The sequence below is a fragment of the Rhinolophus ferrumequinum genome, chromosome 15 (genome assembly GCF_004115265.2).
Source record: "Rhinolophus ferrumequinum isolate MPI-CBG mRhiFer1 chromosome 15, mRhiFer1_v1.p, whole genome shotgun sequence".
NCBI classification, from domain to species: Eukaryota; Metazoa; Chordata; class Mammalia; order Chiroptera; family Rhinolophidae; genus Rhinolophus; species Rhinolophus ferrumequinum.
Genome location: NC_046298.1, coordinates 12,462,961 through 12,485,561, shown reverse-complemented (window position 1 = coordinate 12,485,561; position 22,601 = coordinate 12,462,961). Strand labels below are relative to the sequence as shown.

At 36.4% G+C, this 22,601-nt stretch overlaps 1 pseudogene; it reads left to right on the top strand.

Annotated features, from left to right (window-relative positions):
- Positions 1-996: 996 nt before the first annotated feature.
- Positions 997-22,260, top strand: LOC117034761 (histone-lysine N-methyltransferase SETMAR-like; annotated as a pseudogene).
- Positions 22,261-22,601: the final 341 nt, after the last annotated feature.

The following is a 22,601-nucleotide window of genomic DNA, read 5'->3' as shown; positions in this document are numbered from 1 at the left end:
AATTTCATTGTATACTTCATTTCATTTTTATTGACTCTTCTATCTCTAATTAAATTGTTCTTTTACTAGGCCTTTTCTTCACCTGGCATACTTAAGCAATATGCCAAGTTCATCCACTTTGTTTATGTGTTTAAAGCTACCACATACATTTTGGTAAGTCAGTCAATCTTTGTATTTTCAAATTCAATTAAGTTGAAAGCTTTGTCTAGTTTGATAAGAGAAAACCGCTGAAAGCTAATGCCTTACAGAAAAATGTTACAAGGACAAAATATCATTTAATAGAGAAAGAGGAAAACATATTTTTATTTAACAGACAATCAAGTGAGGTTTTTCAGCATGACATCAATTGCATAGAAGATACCATATGTGGCTTCAAATGCCTCTGTTTAACACACGACACAAGAGTGACCTTATTTTTTAATTTTTCTTAAAGATTAAAAGGGTACATTTTCTGCAAAAGCATGTTAACATTCAGTAATTCTAAAAATGACTAACTGAAACTATATATAATAAATTTGTGTTCATAGGAATGATAAAGTGAAGTGTGAGTTTTACTGATTTGTATTGAAAATGAGAACAACATTCTTGGTGCAAAACCTTTTCAGCACATGTATTCTGAAATGCCTTATGTTTCCCCCACCTACACTAGGATGTCTGCTTAAAGCCTGCTTAGCTAACAGTCGAAGTCAAGAAAAACATGGTAAACCTAACTCTAAGTCAATCACTGTGAAATATCCTGCAGGTGGGTTTATGACCACGGTCATAGATCCCGAGGCACTCACAGCCTGACAAGAAGAACAGGTTCATGCTTAATGAAGGAGATTACAAAGGACATTATAACAGAGTTATAGAAATCAATGGATCTCTACCACAAGGAGCAATATATATACATAGAGAAAGTTATGGTCACGTCAGGACATAAGGGTTAAATTAATAAATGTAGAGAGATACCTTAAGTTGAGGAACTGGAATGAACACAGTATAGAGACAGGCTTTATGGCGCTGAGTATCCACTATGACTGGAATAGAAAACAGGTAAGTGTGTGAGAGGGGGCAGAGCCTGGGAAGGTCCAGGAGGACTTGGATAGAACAGGCCCTGAGGCTCATGGGGCATCTTTTGTACTTCAAAACATCTGTCACACTGTTGTGTACAGTATAGGACTGAAGTCAATCATTGCTGTAAGACATTTTCTGAGAGGCATTATGTTTTAGAGAGCAGTAGAGTGATAGTGAGAATTGGTATCTCTTTACCAATAAAGAGAAAGGAAAAGAGAAAGGAAATACGTATACAGATATAAGATACGGGGACAGTACAATTAACGGGACCTACAAATCTTACTGAATTTTTCTTTCATATGGCAAACTCTGGCCCTTCCATGGAAGAAAAGATATTGGAATTATTTTGGTCTTTTTTCTTTAAAGTACCAGCCATTGAGTTTTCAACCTGATGAGTGATTTCAATGATCTCTGACAATTGTTTATTGGATGTATGTCCCAAATTCTCAGTGATTGCTTTGGATTGTTTCATTTCTGTTTTGTTTTGATTTACCTTTCAGTGGCTCATGATTGCCAAGCAACCATCTCCTTACTTGTTGGGTGTTAAGAGTAATCTCTGGTTGGAATGTGTCTCCCCTTACAACACATACATACACACACACACACACACACACACACACTACACCTTCTTTATGACTCCCAAATCTTGGCTGAAAATAATTATTCCCCACTTAGGTAGATACATGATATTATTCCCCATTGGCAAATTTCAGCTTTGAACAGAAAATCATCTCTGTAAATCCAATCACAAATTTCTTTTCTAACTGCACATAATATTTGAAGCAAAACAAATAAGTATCAAGGAATTCTGATTCACACTTACAATCATTAGAATAAACCAAACTTATCTTTTCCATTCAAAGTGGATCTTTCCTTTAACTATTTATCTACATGTTTGTCACAGTAATCCAATTCACTACAGTATTTTTTTAAAAAGATAGTATCTTTCACAATCCTGGATGTGAACTATTTTTGTTGTTGTTGCTCTTCTCTCACTTGAGTTAGATACTAAAACTCAGAGAAAATACCTAAGCAATTTGGGATGTGACATTTCTCCAGTCTGTTTCATTTGCCCCATGTATAAAGAAAATGTACAAAACAATCTCTAAATCCCCTTTCATCTCTTAAAAAATCCCCTCTCCCCTATGATTGCCAGTATGAATTTCTTTTTACATTTTGAAAAGAGAATTTTAAGGGACTGTTTTCTAGCTATTCTTTTGGATTTGACACTCTAATGGGAAGCCATATTTATCACCTGCATTAATTCTCAAAAGTGAAAAATAAAATAATCAATCATCTACTGTTATCTCGATTTCATTGGTAGTGTATTTCTGAAGAAGCTTTAAACATCTATGTTTGCATTCTGTCTCTAAAATCTGAAAGTCTCCAAGAGGAAAAACGGGATCTTTTGCAACATATAATGAAAATCCCCAGTTGAATGTCTATATTTTGCCTTGGTACCTCTAGTTTCCTCATGAAGCTCTGTATACTCTGTAGCATTTACCTTTTAATCTTATTTGCATAAGAATGTCAGGGTATCTGAGTATTTAATATATATTTTCAGACGACCTCTGAAGATACTCACTGATACATTTATTTAATAATTATGTAAATCATCAAAAATTCCAAACTAAGTGAATAAAAGAAAAATTGACAATTTTACAGAAAGGCTAGATATAATGACATATTGATGTCCTTCCTGTTTTCTGTTCTAGATCTTAGGCCTTTAAAACAGATAAATAAAAACAGCAAAAATGACAGTTCTATATAATGTGTCATCCATTTTTTCAAACATCTGGTTTAATTTTCGTAAAAAAATCTGCAGGGTAGAACTATTACCTCTGTTTCATGGATGGAAATCTGAAGCTAAGAAAAGTGAAGTTACTTGCCCTAAGCTTCATAGCTCATAAGTGGTAGAGTCAGGTTAGGAATTCAAACGTGCTGCTACCTTCTGATTCATCCACTTATTTTCCAGTGCACATAACTAGAAAGTAAATCGTGCAGTAATGGGATAATTAATTCAAGACCACAATCTCATTCTATGTCCTTTTCATTACCTGATTATATACGCTGGTCCACAGCATCCATGTTTGCCTCTGCAATTCCAAAATTTATATTACTTCCAGCACTTCCTGGCTTAGCATTGTAAGGCAACCAACTAGTCCCAGTTTGCCCTGGGACTTTCCTGCTTTAGTAGTAAAACTCCTGTATTCTGTGCCCCCCACCCCCACCCCTCAGTCCCAGGCAAACCAGAATAGTCTCCTTACTACTGCCCTGGTTTTAAAGGAGAAACTTCTGCATCCTGAGAACTCAATCAGTATTAGGTAAAACAAGATGGTTTGTCACTTTAAATGACCCTGACATGTGAACACTGTCTTTTCTTCATAGACTTTGGCTTGGCTGAGTCCATTGTCTTAAGGATCTCTTATTCACGCACGAAGGCATTTGCTGCTGTAAATTCTGCCCCAGTGAAACTGGTCCATGACCCTAGCTATTCGGAGAGACTAGTCCCTCCAAATATGTGCTGGACACTGGTTTTCTCAACAGAAGTAATATCACTTGAGCAAGTTCAAGTCTAACTTCCATATACTTCCCTTTTTTTGTTTATCCTCATTTATAGTAGGCATTTTTTGACTTAGAGAATGCCAGATTTTAAGAGCTTAGTGGAGAAACATGGGAGAAAGTTGTGTTTCTAAAACATCTGGAGAAACAAATATTTTCTCACTGTTTATTTTCAGTCTCCTCTTCCAATTCAATAATAGTTGCTTTCTTACTATAATAAGATGAGCTGGAAAATAATGAGAATGCAAGCTGGTTTTACCTTGAGGAATGCTTCAGGGAAAACAATTCTAACACTGAAGTTGAGAATTGTGAAGTTTATTAAATAATTCTGCTCTCGAAATCATCAATAGCTGAGTGTTTTAAAAACATTGCTAACCATCACTCAATAGCATAATATGTCTCACATAACTCAGAGAAACAAACCTCATTTTAAATTTCTGCTGAACAAAGTATTTGGATTAAATTATTTAAAAAAACACTCTTCTAAATCATTTCATTAAAACTACATATGATATTTACATTATATCCAAATGAAGATAAGGAAGGAGATATCAATAAAAATGTTTAATCCTTAGTTTAAATAATTTTCCCACTGATAAAATGATTTATGTTTGCCTAGAAAAATCTCAGTTTCTTCTAGAGGAAATTATTAGACATTTAATGTTTTAGCTCAGGAAGGGACCTTCTATTTAATAAGGTTAGAGAGGGTACTGACTTAGAAAGTTCACCCAGATATTTTATGGAAATACTTGCAGAATAGGGTTTAATAGCTGAATAAAGACAAGCCAAAAATTAGAAGACCTATGTTCTAAATTCACCTGTAACACTGACCTGCCTGGTGATCTTAATTTCTGGTTTTTATAGCTAGGGGAGCTTATGTATCTTTAAACTTAATCTGTGACTAATTATATAATTTTTTTAAGGTAGGTGGTAAAGGAATAGACTATATTTGTAAATGAGGAAAGAAACTTAAAATTGTTAGACATTGAACTATGTTAGATTACTTTGGTGTGCAATTTACAACCACATAATGGTCACCATTCTTTTCTTGAAAGCATGATTTCGTTTCGTTTTGTTTGTTTTTTTTAATTTGGAAATGCAAATTTCTTTAAATGTTGAATTATCTATAATAAATATCCATTGATTATTTCACTTTATTTTTTAGTGTAATTTTTTTTAAGTTCTTTATCTTTACAGTATTCGTTTAAGCGACAGATGTTATTTAGAATCTGTTGGGTCCCAGATATCAAGGTAAGCGTGGGAATCTAGAGGAGAACACAACTCAGATCTTTGAGAAACTCAGACGTTAGTGGGTAAGAATTCTCTGACTTTTCATGTTAATGAGATGTACTGACACAAGTTCTGGAAAACTACAGAACTAAGCGATGAATGGGCCCTTTCCTAACAAACCATCGAAGCGTATTATTGTCATTGGGAATAAAACAGCAGCTGCTTGATTACAAACAGAGCCATGTGGTGACTTCTATGAACATTAAACAAAGAATAACCCATTTCTAAACAAGCTTTCTAAACAAGCTTTCTATTTCTGCCATAAGTTGTATTCTATGCCAATAAAATCAACTGAGGATGCCCTTTAATAACAGGTACACTGTAATTTTATGATACCCTAAATACTTTTCCTCTTGGGAAAAAATGAGTTGTTATCAATCATGGTGTCAACATTCATTCATTCATTCATTCAAGAAATATTTTATCCATCTATTTTGCATCTAGTACGGTAAACAGAATAGAAACATGACATGGTCCCTGATCTCAGGAAACTTAAAATCAAATCAAGCTAGTTTAAAATGAGGTAAACAAACAAATCCCTGTATGATTATCTGACTGGTTCAAGGTCATGCAGCCAATAAGTGTCAGTGCTGGGTCTTGAACTCTTATCTCCTCGCTACCAGATCTGTATCCTTTCTAAGGTCCCTTGTGATTCTTGTCTAATAGTTTTGAAAATCACCATTTGGGAATTAAATGACATAAAATAGCCTTTCCTTGAGAAAATTGGAAAGTAGATAATGCTTACGGTATATGTGATTTTTTTTTTTTTTAACAAAAAAAGAGTATTTCCAGTAGAAGTCCTGGAAATGCAAACTATCCTTCCTTGCACAAGTTCCCTCAGCATTATTGGGACTCACTCATGTGCATCGAGCAAAGACTGCGCCGGAATAGAAGCCAAGTGACAGCTGGTATGCAATTTTTATGGTCATTGTCAAATCTAAATCCCCCTAAATAAGAATGTAAAATTAAATTACAATTAGAACCATATATTCCTTCACAGGAACTCAGTCATGTTAACTCCCCGGGGTGTGGTGGGGGAGGCATATCCTGTAGACATATCGGTTGAAATGATTATACATTTTTTTTATAATTTGTATTTTCCCATTTGGTAATCATGACCTGGCTTCTTTGGAAGTATTCATTTATTTATCATCTTTTCACATGACGGTTATTTATTTTCTTTTTGGGGTCTAAATGAAGATAAAATAACTCATTCTCCTCTAGAATAACTGCTGCTTTCAATCTTCTATATGTGCTGTAGCATAACTGTTCAATATTAAGCTTGGCATTTAAAGTATTTAGGATTGACTGAAAGTGTTCAGAAAGGATAAAAGCTTAGTGAACTAATTCAGGAAAAAAATCATATTTATCGGAGCCAATTTCTGTAGCTTGACATTTTATGATTTACTTCTAAGCTGCTAAAATAAGTTAAGAAACCTTTTCTTCCTGGCCTGTCTGCTTTTTTTTTCTTGTATTCTGTCTAATCCTGCCTGAAATTTGTGTAATTAATATCTATGCAGGCATCAAATCCACTGACAATGATCACCCAGGAATTGTGCCTGATTAGGAAGAGTTTGATGCTTAACATGTCTGTTAGTTTCATGATAACTACACCAGAAAGATTCTGAAAACCTGAGGTACTAGTGAATTTCTGGAATACAATCCGATTTATACAGGAGGTGGTTCTCCTTCCATTGGACACCTTCTTATTCTGAGACTTTTATTTTAAAGTTTCTTACCTGAATATTTTTAAAAGAAAAAAATCAGGTAATATTTACTCTTGAGATTAGAGTTAGATTAGGCTTTGGCCTGAAAGTATTTGAATAATTTACCAAGTCCTCACTCAAGTTTCACATAAGAGGTTGTCAAGGGGTTTTCCAGGAGGAAATCAGAATAGGTTGCAGTAATTAAGTAAAATTCAACCCTCTCCCCAAATAATTTTATCCTTCAAGAGCAACACAACAGGTTTTCACAAAACAATGAATGTCAAATCATCTCAAAATTTTTGCATTTTCTGTTACCCCTTAAAGATTGCACCATGTTCTGCCTAAATACTCATTTTATATACTCTATGAAAATTATACTTTAAAAAATAAAAAGGAGGGCGAGATTTTGATCCTCTCAGAATGATATCTGTATCTAAATCTATTCTCTGAATGATTTATATATCTGGTTCATCTTACATATATTTATAGAAGTATAGATCTATCACCTCAGATTTTATGATTTTCTAAGTGTCTATAATTACATAGCACAAAGGCAGTTTTATTTATTTTTTACACTATCTCTTAACAGATGGTGACAATAACTGTCATTTATTAAGCCTTTATATTGTGCCAATCATTTCACAAACAAGTATTGGTACTTAAAATCATTTAATCCTTGACAGCTACAAGGTAGGTAATTTCTGTTTTAATAGAGGAAGAAACTGTGGTTCAGAGAAGGGATCTGGCTAATGCCACAAAACTAGTTAACGGCAGAGCTGGAGTTCAGAAGCAAGTCCAGTAGATTTAAAATCTAGCCTATTATGTTTCATACTTCTTTCTCACTTTAGATCAAATCCCAGTAGGTCTAAGCTGGTAGGTTTGTGTCACATTGCACTGGGTATATGGAGCTAAATTGTATGAAGTTTGCAAACTTCATATTCAGAATAACCCTTTCTGTAAAACAGGGATGGATAAGTTAACGTATTACCTGGGAATATGAAGACAATATGCTTAGGGCAGTGTCTGACATGTTGTAAATTTTCATGAAATGCAACTGAGACTATTTTTTCACCTTCATTGAGATATAATTGACACATAGAAATTGTATATATTTAAAGTGCTTGATTTGATGTTTAGATATATTTATATACCGTGAAATGATCACCACTATCTAGCTAATTCACATAACCAATGTGATAGTAGTTTTTATTAAATTTATCGAGGTGGTACCGGTTACTAAAATTATATAGGTGTCAAGTGTACATTTCTATAATACATCATCTATATATTGGATTGTGTATTCATCACCTAGTCAGTTCTCCATCTGTCACCATATATTTGACCCCCTTTACCCTCTTCTACCACCCTCCCACTTCCCTTACCCTCTGGTAACCACTAAACTGTTGTCTGTGTCTATGAGTTTTTGTTTGTTAGTCTTGTTCATTTGTTGCTTTCAGTTTTATATTCCTCGTATCAGTGAAATCATACGTTTCTCGACTTTTTCTGTCTGATTTATTTCGCTTTGCATGATAATCTCAAGATCTACCCATGTGATAGTATTTTTAATGGTGGTGGAAATAATATTTTGATCTTAGGATCAAAACTGCTTTCATCAATTATTTTCATCTGCACTTCTTTTTAATTTGTTATTTGAAAGAAATGTCAAACTTTCAAAAAAGTTACAGGAAAGAGAACAGCACAAAGAACAATGCCATGCCTTTCACCTACTATCAATCTTTTAACACATCTGCACCCTGTGTCTCTCTGTCTCACTCTGTTTTTAATGTCTACACTGCATTACCAGGAAAATATAAATTAGCTCTACTCACATTCCTTAACAATGCACACGACAACAGCAACAACATCTGGTAGTGAAGGCTGTTTACGCTTAGACAGGAACTTTCCTGCTTTACATAGATTGATCTGTTTTCTTTCCACAAAAATCTGATAAGATAAGCACTATCATTATTCTCATTTTTGGCATATTAAAACTTTGCCCAAAGTGTTGTAAATAGGTAAGTGGTGGCCTATATTTAAACCAGGGCATTCAGACCTGAGAGACCATGAACTTGACCAGAGTAACATAGTAGACAGGTTTCTGTGTCAGCTGCTATGACACAACAGTACTGAGTTGTTATTAATTGTCCCTGAAATTGATTTTCACTAATGCAGCTATTATAAACTATTCAAGATTTTATCCCTCCTGAATTCATCATAGAATTGAAGTGTTATGAAGGTTATAGACAGGGAAAAATCGGCATTAATAAAGACATCAAACACCCTTCAATTTTGTGTGAACCATGCTCCAACGTCAGTATACAAAGCACAGAGCCTTACAGTGTCCCAACCTACTGTTTCTGATCATGGGAAAATCCTCAAAACAAATTTGCCCTGAGGAGCTTATTCAATGGATAAATATTACCTAATAGAATTAAGGCTGTTTTGATTTTTTTTTTTTTTTTTTTTTTTTTAAGAATCACAACTCCTTACAAAGGAACTTTGTTGAAAGGCCACAATGGAGTTACAGACTACAGAAAAAGGTGAGACTTAAATATCACATCTATGTCACTGCCTGGAACTCTTTCTGGTTATGCTGGGATATAGCCTCAATTATCCTGGCAGTCTCTGGACAATAGATCAGAGAGAATTCAATTAAGAAAACAAAACATGACAAAACATAAAACACCTGGCTTCTATCCCTGACTTAATCCAAATCTCTCATTTTTCATTCATTCATACATTCATTTGGCAACTGTCCTTAAGTGCCAATAGATCAAAGATTTCTGTACTGTAGGGTTGGTTCCTGTCATTACTACTGAAGACAGACAGTATCCCCCTGTAGGATGCCCAGGAAGCCATCTTTTCAAGGCTTAATTTGGCCACACGATATGCTATTACAGTATGCTATTATGGTGTGCTTGTAATTCAAGGTTACAAACTTGCCCTCTTGTTAGTTGACAAACACTCACTTTGAAGTCACTTCTTTTTATAAATCCAATCGTCATTTTATCCATTGGATCAAGTGACACAAGTTTGGCTTAATTTCTTTCCACATTTATGACAAGTAGAATGGGGCAATAGGGTTACAATTTGTGAGTTTACTTCCAAAGGTTGAAAATACTCACTAATCTTTAAAGAGAAACAGTTTCTGGAAGTAAAGCTGTAGTCTAAATGCTGTGATATCTTTGGGGGTCTGAAATATCTATCCCTTCTCCTTCCTTAAATTGATCTTACCCTGAGAGGAAGTTGCAAATTACAGTACTTGTGGAATTTTAATAAATTGAAAATGTACTCTAGTGCTTCCTGTGGAGTAGTGATTCCTAAATATTCTAAGTTGAACACTCAAAGTGAAGACACGCTTTTTTTCCTTTGCTCAAACTAGAGGATAAAAATAAAAGATGAGCAAAACTAAGGATTTGATCCTAAGTCTACCTCCCTCACAATACAAGGACACTAGCTAACATATTGTCTTAGATTTGTAACATTCTCTTATCTATCTTGAATAGTTTAATAGTTGATCTCAATATTGCACGGAAAACTCCCCATCAGAAGTGTTTAATAAAACAAAACATGGTTGTTTATACTTGACTTTTATCACTAGGTTATTTTTTTTTCCTTCATGTAACATTCCAATTACTTTCAGGATCAAATCCAGAAGTGCCCAATAATGTTGTGAACACTGACCCAATCTTTACCAGATATACTATTTACAGAATGTTCAATGACTCCCTTGGAGCTGTTGAAATCAATTAGATCAATAATATGAATTCAAAACAATCTCTTAATATGCATTCATATATGAATCACAAGTTACCAAGATACATTAGTATTTTTTTAGGTCAATAATATGTCCTCGTACAAGAGTAAAATACTTTAAAGCAATTCATATATTTAAGCATCCACAGCTACTTCTCTCCAAAATCAATCATAATACCATCACAGATTCTGTTTTCTGTCAACTTTGAGGCACTTTCTATTTTCTCCCTAAAACACTTATTTTTAATATAATGTTCTCAGCATCTATTGATAATGGATGTTTCCTGGGGTTGGCAAAAACCTAACTGGATTCCCATTAGCTTGAGTGGTCAAGGTTTATTCCAGAAAGATGTCTGTTCTATTTGTTACAGTAAGCTAGAGGGGTATGCCAAGAATTTATTCACCAGCCACTTGATTATAGAGGGTTTTGGTATGCAATGCGGACTGTTAAAATGTTAATGCGTTCAATTATACAGTCTTTCAAAAGATTTCAATAGAAACTTTGGAAACGTATTCTTTGGGTTTCTAGTCTCCAAATGCCACTGGCTGGCTACTGAAAATTAATTTAAACTGAAAATAAATGAAAGTTAATTCCATAGGGATGCCAGACCCCAAGCCAAGGGATTTGTGTGAATTAAGCTATGACTGAGTAAAGAGAGTGTCTCTGTTTCCACATGAGACATTCTATCCGGGTACCAAATTAAATTGGTTGAACATCTATAAAGAGATGTGATTAATGCTGGGCAGAGCGAGGGCTAATAAAGAGGTTACTAAAAGCTACTCTTCGCCCACAGGCATTTTAGAATCTTTGCTTATAGTTTTCAAAAGTGGGTGCATGTCTAGGGGTTATGTACAACAATGTGTTTGGGTGCAGAAAAAAGAGAATGAATCAAATCTAGTGTGATCTAACAGTGTTGCCTAACCTGTAGGCCACATAGTTTAGTGGACAATCCCCACATATGCTGATTACTTCTTACCTCAGATACTTGCATCCCTCTACCTGAGAATTTTCTCTGACTTCCGGGGCATGTTTCAAAGTTAAAAAGTTATATCTCAAGCTATGAAAATGAATTGTGTGTGTGAGTGTGTATATTACATTCTCGGCAGATAGCACACATTTCTATTGTGTACAACAGGATTTAACTTCAATATACTAAAAATTATCGGTGCTTATAACACCTTCACAAAAATACCCAGGTATGCATTTTATTAACAATCAAGTGGTCTCTATATGTCTGATAGGAGTATTTCCCAATGTATTTTCCATTCATTTCCACTTGCATCTTTCCTAGAGAAAACAGAACACCTCCTCACTCTTACAATATGATGAAGAAAATAAAGTTTCATACTGACTTTATGTTCTTCAATACAAATGTATAAAAGCTATTTTGGCATCTTCACATGCTATAAAAGTATATTTATATTTTTACCAAAATATGCTTATAGCTTTAAGTGACTTTTGAAGTCCAAAGCATTTTCATAGAAGATGGTATATTGTAGTTTTTTTGTTTTTTTATTTTTTATTTATTTTTTTTTTAGTTTAAAGAGAAAAAGTTGATTTTGTGTTTGATTTACATCAGAACTTAAAACCTAATGGAAATAGTCAAAGTTGTAGGCAAGGATATTCCGTGTGATAATCACACCATTAATACAATTAAAAGAACAAAGCTATTTATAAAGATAGTTGCACCAAAATGTGTGAGTGCTATAAAAATAACTTCCGCTGGAAAAAATAAAAAGAAAATGAAAATAATATTGTATACTTTAAAAGAATAAAATGTTTGACATTAGCCTAATGAATTATTTAAAAAATTGGTAAATAATTGAGAGATTCATTATAGTTTCATTTCATTTTGAAGACACATTATTCTCCATTCTGAAACACATACATTGATCAATGACTGTATTAATTTTGATTTGATAGTGTCACAAAGTTAGCCAATAATTTTGATCAATGTATTTTCAATAGTGCAATTCATTTCAAAATACTTGTTAATCTTTAAATAGTAAAGTGAATTTATGTGTCATTCAAATTACTGTTTGACAAAATGCAATATTTGTTAGACTGGGTTGCTGGTTTCATAAGCCAATGTTTGAATATTGCTCTTAGAAGGTTTGAACAATTTTGGGGCGGGTCTCATGTTCTAAATTACAATACTTTTGGTCTTAAAGACTTCACTAAGAGCTAAAGACTCTAACAATATAAAAATGACACTGATATTTTAAAAATATGTATAGAGCATTTTTTTCACGTGGATGAATCTTGAGATTATTATACTACGCAAAGTAAGTCAGACAGAAAAAGATCAAGAACCATATGATATTACTCAGATGCGGCATATAAAACTTAAAGACACAAATGAACTTGACAAAGAAACAAAAACTCATAGACACAGATAACAGTTTAGTGGTTACCAGAGGGTAAGGGGGGAGAAGAGGGAAAACGCGGTCAAACATACGGTGATGAAAGGAGAAGTGACTTTGGGTGGTGAACACACAATGCAATAGATGATGCATTACATTAATAGAAATGTATACTTGGAACCTTTACTAACCAATGTCACCCCAATAAATTTAATTAAAAAAAAGACAAAATGCTCAAAAAAATTTTTTTAAATGTGTAGAGAAGTAAAAGAGATATAGATAAATACAAGAAGAAAAATTGGAGTCATGTTTTGATTTCTTGATATACCCTAATTTGTTTTGATTAGGAAAGGAAGAAATTGATGATGTGCACGGGAGTTTAAAAAAAAAAAAAATAGACTTCCCCCTTCCCCCCCCATTGAGGCTTGAATGTGATAGAAGAAACTACACAAGGTCCCTCCAGGGATTTGGAATTGTATTCCTTAGCAAGCTGATGAAGATAGAAGAGAGTATAACCAGGGGCTATGCTGAGCTGAATAAATAACATACAGTCCCCACATCTCTTCTTTCAAGACCTCTAGTAGCTACAACAGTATCTGGAAATAGGACTGTAGTGTTCTTAATATTCAAACCTTTATATTTCAAACCTGCCACATTTCTACCAGTATCATGATGTAGACAAATGGTCGAATATGTGGATTGGTCAATCATTCCTTCTCCGTAAAGCATCCTGCCATCCCAACATTTTACGGGTTTATCCTCCAACCCATTGAATTCTTGGCAGAGAACATGACGCTGAATTCAAAGTCTTCAAAGAGAAAATACACGTAGGTAGGGGTCTCAGCAGCTGTTAGAGAACCTGCTGGTTCTACTCAAGCAAATAAGACTTCATTTCAGTAACTTGAAATTGTGCTGACACTGGTGTGAGAAATGCTATGTCCCATCCAGGATATTAAAAAATATCACAGCTTCTCCTCTCCTTTCTCTCTCCCATTAATTTATTCATTTTTCCTACATTTGAGGTACTCCTGAATTGATTACTTGGTTCTCCCGACTCTTCACTTTATCTCCTTTGACCAAAATTGGTATGAAGAGTAAACTGAACACTGAACAGTAACTGTCCTTTGATTCAGCCAGTAATCCTATTAGAATCACATAACCCACTAGAAAATGTAGATGCATTTGTTTGATACGTACAGTGACCTGAATGTGGAAAAGCAGTGATGAATTATTAGCGATAATAGTGATAAGCTTACAATATTTAATTGCCTACATTTAGGAAGCTTTTTTTATTATCCTATGATATATAGTTATTGATCGATCAACTGAAAAATGCCAGCTCTAACATCTCCTATGTAAAATATTATGTGTGATCTTGTGCTAGCATGACAGATGGCTTCTATTTGACTTCTCTCTCTTGCCAACTAAGGGGTGAAGGTAGTAAGGGGGGTGCAGAGGAGGGCTCTACTTTAGTTTTGTTATACTATAATGGTGAAGTTGCTACACTGCAAGAGCTATTTCAGCAGGCAAAAATAATTCAGTATTAAAATGAAAGCATAGATAACTAGGAGAAAATGGAATCATCTATTGAGAAAAATTTCTGACATGTGGATACAGTTTGACATTTCTTCTTTACAAGTAAAGAAGAGACGTCATAGGAATGGCAGCAGCAAGGTGGTCTTGAGTTCTCCTCCGGAACTTACCACAAATTAAACATCTATAACCCATCAAAGGACTCTGCTTATCACACAGAACAGCTAAGAGACTCATCTGAGGATTACTTGAAGGTAGGCAAACCGGGCGAGCAGGGGAAGAGGAAAGGGAGCGGAGTGGAGACACAGCCTGCTGAGGAAACACAGGGGGTCCCAGGACAGAACAGAGGTCACAAGAGCCAGGAGGTGGGCTTTTACCCTGCATCCCACAGCTGATCCCTCCTGCCCAGAGCAGCGTATCTGGCGTTTGAGACAGTAACCTCAGCTGAGACCTCCAGCTGGGCCCTAGGCCAGACAAAGGCAGTAAACACCATACCTGGGCTCTCCACCCATTCTCCCAATACTATCCCCGGCCTTCCAGAGACTCAAGCTGGCCCCTGAACTGAGGAGTAGTGTCAGATTATAGAGGAGCTGTAGCGCTCAGCATCTGGGAAGACACGGCTTGCAACTCTGACCCAGGAAAGAGGCTGGGAAGAGTGTGACACTGCTGAGCTAGGAGAAAAGAGACTCCTCCACCCCCAGCCCCCACCTTTTCTGGCCTGCCTAGGGCAGGGCAATTACAACTGCGGAGACACACCCAGGGGTCAGCAGCAGGCGGCAGACACAGCTCTGGGCTTTCAGCAGCTCAGAAATCTCTCGTCCTCCAACCTTCAACCACCCACCCCCCCACCACCAGAAAAAGTACCCTAAGACTCAAAGACCTGGGCACAGGGCTGGTTGTGGAACTCTCAGCGCACACATGTACAGGTGAGAGCAGAAACTACACTGACTTTGTAAAAACTAACAACCACACCCCATAGCCCCACTCATCTAGAACTGCAGTGCCAGGGTCACTCTGGGCACCAGGTGGTCGGCTGTGCCTCCATATGACGCAGAGGACTCTTTGTACAGCAGAGGACAACCTGGAGATCACTTGGTGGGCTTAAGCCAAGACAAGCGCTGCCCTTTTTATTTATTTTTTATTTTTTGGTAGTTTTGATATTTTTGCCTGTGTTGTAGGTGGGTTATCGGTTGTTTTTATTTGTGAGTGTATTTGTTTTTTTTCCTTTGTTGCTGTTGTTGTTGTGCTCGGTGATTTGCTTTGTTCTGAAATTGCCCTACACTAGGGCCCAGCTCAAGAGGCACAAGATTCAACACACACAGAGGCCAACTCTAGACCAAACCAGAGTATTACCGGGTTTGACCTACAGGTGACACACCCGGAGGGAATTCTCTACAGGCACAAGAGCCCATAGAGGCCAAACCTCATTTAAGTGGTCAACCCTCACGCAGTAGATCATCCACTGTGGGCAGAGCCAAGTCTCACAACTAGTCAGCCTAGGCGTCAATCCCACTAACTGACAAACCAAAAGGAATTAAAGCTCAATTTTAACAGGACAATATACACAACACAAGGGTCACTTTTGGAGCATACACACAGGAGAATAGGGAAGTGGTGCAAGTCAAATATAAAGAACACATACTACATAAGATCACCCAGCAAAGACCAAGAACCTTAGGGGATCTACCCAATCCATCGAAGCAAACACAGAGAGTCAGCCAGAATGGGGAAACAAAGAAACATGTCCCAAATAAAAGAACAGAAGAAACCTCCAGAATTGGAACAAAATGAAATAGAGATAACCAACCTATCAGAGACAGAGTTCAGAACACCAATGATAAGAATGTTTAAGGAACTTAGTGACAACATAAAGAAGGACAGAGAAATCATAATGAACAACCAGTTAGAACCAAAGAATACAATAACTGAAATAAAGAACACACTTGAAGGAATTACCAATAGGTTAAATGAGGCAGAGGATCGAATCAGCGACTTAGAAGACAAGTTAGCAGAGATCACCCAAGCAGAACAACAAAAAGAAAAAAGAATAAAAAATAATGCAAATGGTTTAAGAGACCTCTGGGATAACATCAAGTGCAACAACATGCACATCATAGGAATACCAGAAGGTGAAGAGAGGGAGCAAGGGATCAAGAACATATTTGAAGTAATAATGTCCAGAAACTTCCCTAACCAAAAAACCGACGTACAAGCCCAGGAAGTGCAGAGAGTTCCAACCAGGATGAACCCAAACAGGTCCACACCAAGAAATATTATAGTTAAAATGGCAAAGGTTAAAGACAAAGAGAGAATCCTAAAAGCAGCAAAAGAAAAGACAGGGGGTTACATACAAGGGAACTCCTATAAGACTATCAAATGGCTTTTCTACAGAAAATTTGCAGGCCAGAAGGAAGTGGCAGGTGGTATTCAAAGTGATGAAAAACAAAGGCCTATAACCTAGATTGCTTTATCCAACAAGGCTGTCACTTAAAATTGAAGGAGAGATAATGAGCTTCCCAGAAAAGAATAAGCTAAAGGAATTTATTACCACCAAGCCAGCATTGCAGGAAATATTTAAAAGAGCTTCTGTAAGCAGAATAACGATGAAAATAATCTAACTACAAATAATAAAATGGCAATAATTATGACCCTATCAATAATCACTTTAAATGTAAATGGTTAAATGCTCTAATCAAAAGACATAGAGTGGCTGAGTTGATAAGAAAACAACACTCTTGTATATGCCGTATACAAGAGACTCACCTCAGATCAAGGCTGATACACAGGCTGAAAGTGAAGGGTTGGAGAAAGATATTTCATGCAAATGGAAATGAGAAAAAAAAACTGGAGTAGCAATACTTATAGCTGATAAAATAGACAAAGAATATATTAAAAGACAAAGATGGGCACTACATAATAATAAAGGGATCGATCCAACAAGAGGACATAACCCTGGTAAACATCTATGCACCCAACATAGGAGCACCTAAATATATAAAACAGATATTGACTGACATAAAGACAGAGATCAACTGTAACACTATCGTAGTAGGGGACTTCAACACACCTCTGACAACAAGGGACAGGTCTTCCAGATGGAAAATAAATATGGACACAGCGGCCTTAAATGACACATTGGACCAGTTGGATTTAATCGATATTTTCAGAGCATTTCACCCCAAAGCTGCAGAATACACATTCTTCTCAAGCGCACATGGAACATTTTCCAAGATAGACCACATGTTAGGCTACAAAACAAGTCTCGATAAATTTAAGAAAATTGAAATCATACCAATTGTCTTCTCTGACCACAGTGCTATGATATTAGAAATCAACTACAGGAAAAAAACCAGAAGACACACAAACACATGGAGGTTGAATAACATATTACTAAATAATGAATGGGTCAGCAATGAGATCAAGGTAGAGATCAAAAGATATCTCGAGACAAACGAAAATGAAAACAAAATGACCAAAAATCTATGGGATGCAGAGAAAGCAGTCCTAAGAGGGAAATTCATAGCAATGTAGGCCTACCTAAAGAAACACAAAAAATCACAAATCAGCTAGAGTTCTACATAGCATTTCCCCCTAAATGGGCTACATAAACTCCATGTGGTATCTTTCTCCATTGCAGGCAACATCTAATGGCATAGGGTCTGTTGAATCGTATGGCCAAGTGGCAGGAGCTGTTTGCACCACAGCTGGAACTAGACATTAACCCTCTCTAAATGCAAACCCTACTTATGGGGGTGATCTTCTGTGTCATTAGGTAAACAGTTGGAGCAATGTGTGGAATGTGCTGCATCCAGAACAGAAAATAACCAAATAGATGTGTTTTCTTCTTATTTGTGAGAGATGTGAGATGTAGTTATTTGCATTTTACTTTAGAAAGGATATCCCGGTTTGGCCAGACCACCAGACCCTTAAAAACTATATTCATGGAGTAAGCCTTTGAATCTTTCTAGGTTCCATCTTCCACCTTCTAGAGTGCACATGTCTTGCAAGTCTTCCAGTGTGGCAGGCATGTCTAGTTTATCTCTCGGATTAAATAGATATCAAAATTATGTGGACAAATGTCAAGTTTGTGAAACATTCAAGTAATACAGGACCCCTTGCACTGTATAATGATACAGTAAGATATAGTTAATATAATCCTGGGGTCATTTCTTGGCTTTCCCCAAAGTGACAGCTCTTATCCCACATCTTGATCCTGTTCAGGGTTCACCTGAGGATACTAGATCCAACGTGAAAAGAGCTGGAGTTCCCTTGGTGTCCTCTGAGGATGGCTGTTGGAATAGGAGGGATTTGGCATGCCTGGTGTGGGTCAGGACACATAAAGGCATGCCTTCCTCTACAGACTCCCCTGTGGGCTCAGACTGAAACTACCCTCTGTGGGATTGTTAGGAGAGTGGGAGGAGCAGATGAGGAAATGGGGAAAAAAACAAGCAAGGACCTGATCGCAGGCAATTTCCCAAGAAGCTCTTCCTTGTGAGTCAGTTGCACATGGATCTCATCTCAAGTTCTAGAGCTGGAAACCTACCCTAAGACACCAACTGTGGATAACTGCATGGTATTTACAACTAGTAACTGCCTTAACTTTTGCGAACATTTTAACACGAATATGTTGCTGGGCATGGGAACTCCACACCTACGATTATATAGGAAACGGTCTCTAATCCAATTATAAACTCTCTGAAATTTGGTTAAAAGCAGTTTAATGATTACCTAACTGCATACCAATAAATAGTTTTCCTGATTTCTTCACAAACTCAAACAGCGTTTGATATAGCTTCATCTTGGCTACACAAAAAACAGACTGAAGCAAAAGGATTTTTTGGACATGGGGTATCCTAATTTACTAACTTGCCTTAATGACTTTCTGCTCAAAAGAGCCACATAGTTTATTTCTTCAAGTGTTCTAGTCAGGCTGTTGATTGTCTGTCTCCTAAATTGTCCTCCAGAGGACATTTGCACCCGTGTTCTGAAAGCAGTTTCCCCAGAGATGGTGGCCAGGGGAAAAGCATGCTGAATGTGACAGCCGGCCTGGTGGGCAACTGTGGCTTTGTTCAGAATAAATAGAGAAGGCGATTGGGTGGTCGGTCTGCAGAGTGAAGCATCATCGGTTTATTGTGCTGAAGCCCAAACAGTGAAAATTCAACTTCTGGCTGTGTAAGGAAAATAAACAGAGAGGATGGCATTTTCACTCTCCTAAGCAGTTTATCCAGATCAATATGGGAAAGACTGCTGCTTCGCTGTGGCTGATCAGAGCCTTAATTAAGGATTTTGCTCTCTAAGGCTGACATGCCAGCTACCTTCGTGGGTATTAGAGTATTGAGTTTCTCCTTCAAAAATTCAGTGTTAAGACAATATCAGTATGGCAAACAAAACAGAGGACATTTTTTTTTTTAAATCCATAAGCTAGTTTTTTAAGTTTTTTCCTAAGGTTGATTTAATATCTGAGTAAAAATGTCCCTATGGTTTTCTTTTGCCTCATGAATAAGTCACGATATCATAATATAGCAAAGAAGGCCCCTTTTAATCTTGCTCTTTCTTTATTATTTTCCCCTTGTGCCCACTCTGCAAAAAATAGATATGCTAGGATCCAGCTTTGTCAAGCAACAATTTTTTCCAGAACTCAACATTTTTTTCTCACTTTGAGTCTTTGGGCAGGCTGTTTCTTTTGCCTATGATATTTTTCCCTACTTCTCTAACTCAGTCTTCTAACCCCGCTCAGATGTAACCTCCTCCAGGAAGCCTCCCTTCACGTTGGTCTCTTTCCAAGATCACCATGGCTGTTGTCTTCTTTCATTTGTTCCATTGAGATCTATAGCAGTGTAGTATGAAATACTTCACCTCCTGAACTGTGCTAATAGCTGGTTGAAGAAGGAGAATTCTTTTCTTCTTTGAATGCCTGACTCTTGGAAAAATCTTCAGAGTGAGTGCTAAGTAAATGTGTGTGCTATTATTGAATTATTGAATGCATTTGATTATTCAAAAATTTACTATTTGAGCTGACACATACTTTAAAATTAAAATGATTATTCCAAAGACAAATAATATATATGATATATGTTACTGTCTCTTGAAAATACATAATTATGAAATGTTGTTCTTCACGGGGTTCATTAAATGGCCTGTTTGAAAAAAGGTATTTCCTGGAAATACGTCTCTTGGAACTAGTCTTTTGAAAATGAATATATGAAATCATTTCTTTTTGACAGAACTGTATCCCCAGAAATAAGAAAACCAATATTTCTAGAATCCTCTTTTAGGGTTTTCATAATTATCAATACTTGAAATTTTATCTCAGCCTTCACAAAGATTGCATTAGCATAAAATGTTGTGTTCTTTTGATTTAATGTATTCTTTGAAAGGGAAAATATTCACCAGAACTAAGAGTTTGGATAGGAAATTATTACCTGCAGGTGACAAACAGTACTTTCCACTGATGAGAAATGTTTAAAAAAAAAAAAAAATGCAAATTACGGAATTTGAGTTGACAGTCCTTCTGGAAAAAAAAATTGCAAAATTCAAATTGAATATCCATTATTAAAGTAATAGGCTATTTGAATTGTAGCAAATTGCAAACCCAAAATTAATGTGTTCTCTTTTGAATGTTACCTGCATTATTACATTTTGTCAAATTGTATCTGTATTATGATTCAGCACAATTAGTGTTCCTTATACTAGAAAAAAGATGATTATACTTGCTACATCTGGTGATTTCTTTGGAATATTGAGGATCCAGGTAAAGAAAATAGTTTTCCTGATTATAGGGAGGTACTAAGTTGGTGCAAAGGTAATTGCTGTTTTTGCATTGTTGATATTTGCCTTTGGTATTGGAATAATTCTTAAATAAGTGTTGTTATGTTATATATCCTTTTAATGCACATTTCTCACTTTATGTTTTTTTTTTTTTGCTAATGACTTATCATTTGCTGTTTATTTGATATGTGTTTTAGACTATAGAAATGATGTTAGACAAAAAGCAAATTTGAGCGATTTTCTTATTCGAGTTCAAAATGGGTCGTAAAGCATTGGAGACAACTCGCAACATCAACAACACATTTGGCCCAGGAACTGCTAATGAACGTACAGCGCAGTGGTGGTTCAAGAAGTTCTGCAAAGGAGACGAGAGCTTTGAAGATGAGGCGCACAGTGGCCAGCCGGCGGAAGTCGACAACGACCAACTGAGAGCAACCATCGAAGCTGATGCTCTTACAACTACACAGAAGTGGCCGAAGAACTCAATGTCGACCACTGTATGGTCATTCTGCATTTGAAGCAAATTGGAAAGGTGAAAAAGCTCGATAAGTGGGTGCCTCATGAATTGACCGCAAATGAAAAAAATCGTTTTGAAGTGTCGTCTTCTCGTATTCCACACGACCACAAACCATTTCTCGATTGGATTGTGATGTGCAATGAAAAGTGGATTTTATACAACAACCAGCGATGACCAGCTCAGTGTCTGGGCCACGAAGAAGCTCCAAAGCACTTCCCAAAGCCAAACTTGCACCAAAAAAAGGTCATGGTCACTGTTTGGTGGTCTGCTGCCGGTCTGATCCACTAGAGCTTTCTGAATCCCAGCAAAACCATTACATCTGAGAAGGATGCTCAGCAAAATGATGAGATGCACCAAAAATTGCACCGCCTGCAGCCGCCATTGGGCAACAGAAAGGGCTCAACTCTTCTCCACAACAACACCCCACCGCGCATCGCACAACCAACGCTTCAAAAGTTGAACGAATTGGGCTGCAAAGTTTTGCCTCATCCGCCATATTCACCTGACCTCTCACTAACTGACTACCACTTCTTCAAGCATCTCGACAACGTTTTTCAGGGAAAATGCTTCCACAACCAGCAGGACGCAGAAAATGCTTTCCAAGAGTTCATCGAATCCCAAAGCACAGATTTTTATGCTACAGGAATAAACAAACTTATTTCTCTTTGGTAAAAATGTGTTGATTGTAATGGTTCCTATTTTGATTAATAAAGATGTGTTTGAGCCTATAATATGTTTGAGTTACAATGATTTAAAATTCGCAGTCCGAAACCGCAATTACTTTTGCACCAACCTAGTATTTTGTAAACTACAAGTAAGCAGAACTCTGTCTTCGAAGAGTCTCCGCCTCTTAGACCCATAACACTCCACAGAAATGAGTCTGTACTTTATTGCTATGTCCTTCATCGTATTATTACAGCATTGCAAATACAAACGAAATCCAAAGATGCTTATCCTTGAGAATATTAAATTCTCTAAAATAGATAGTAACAAATTTACGTACCAGGAATCATTCTCCAAATGTCTATCAAAAGTATTCACCTCATGGT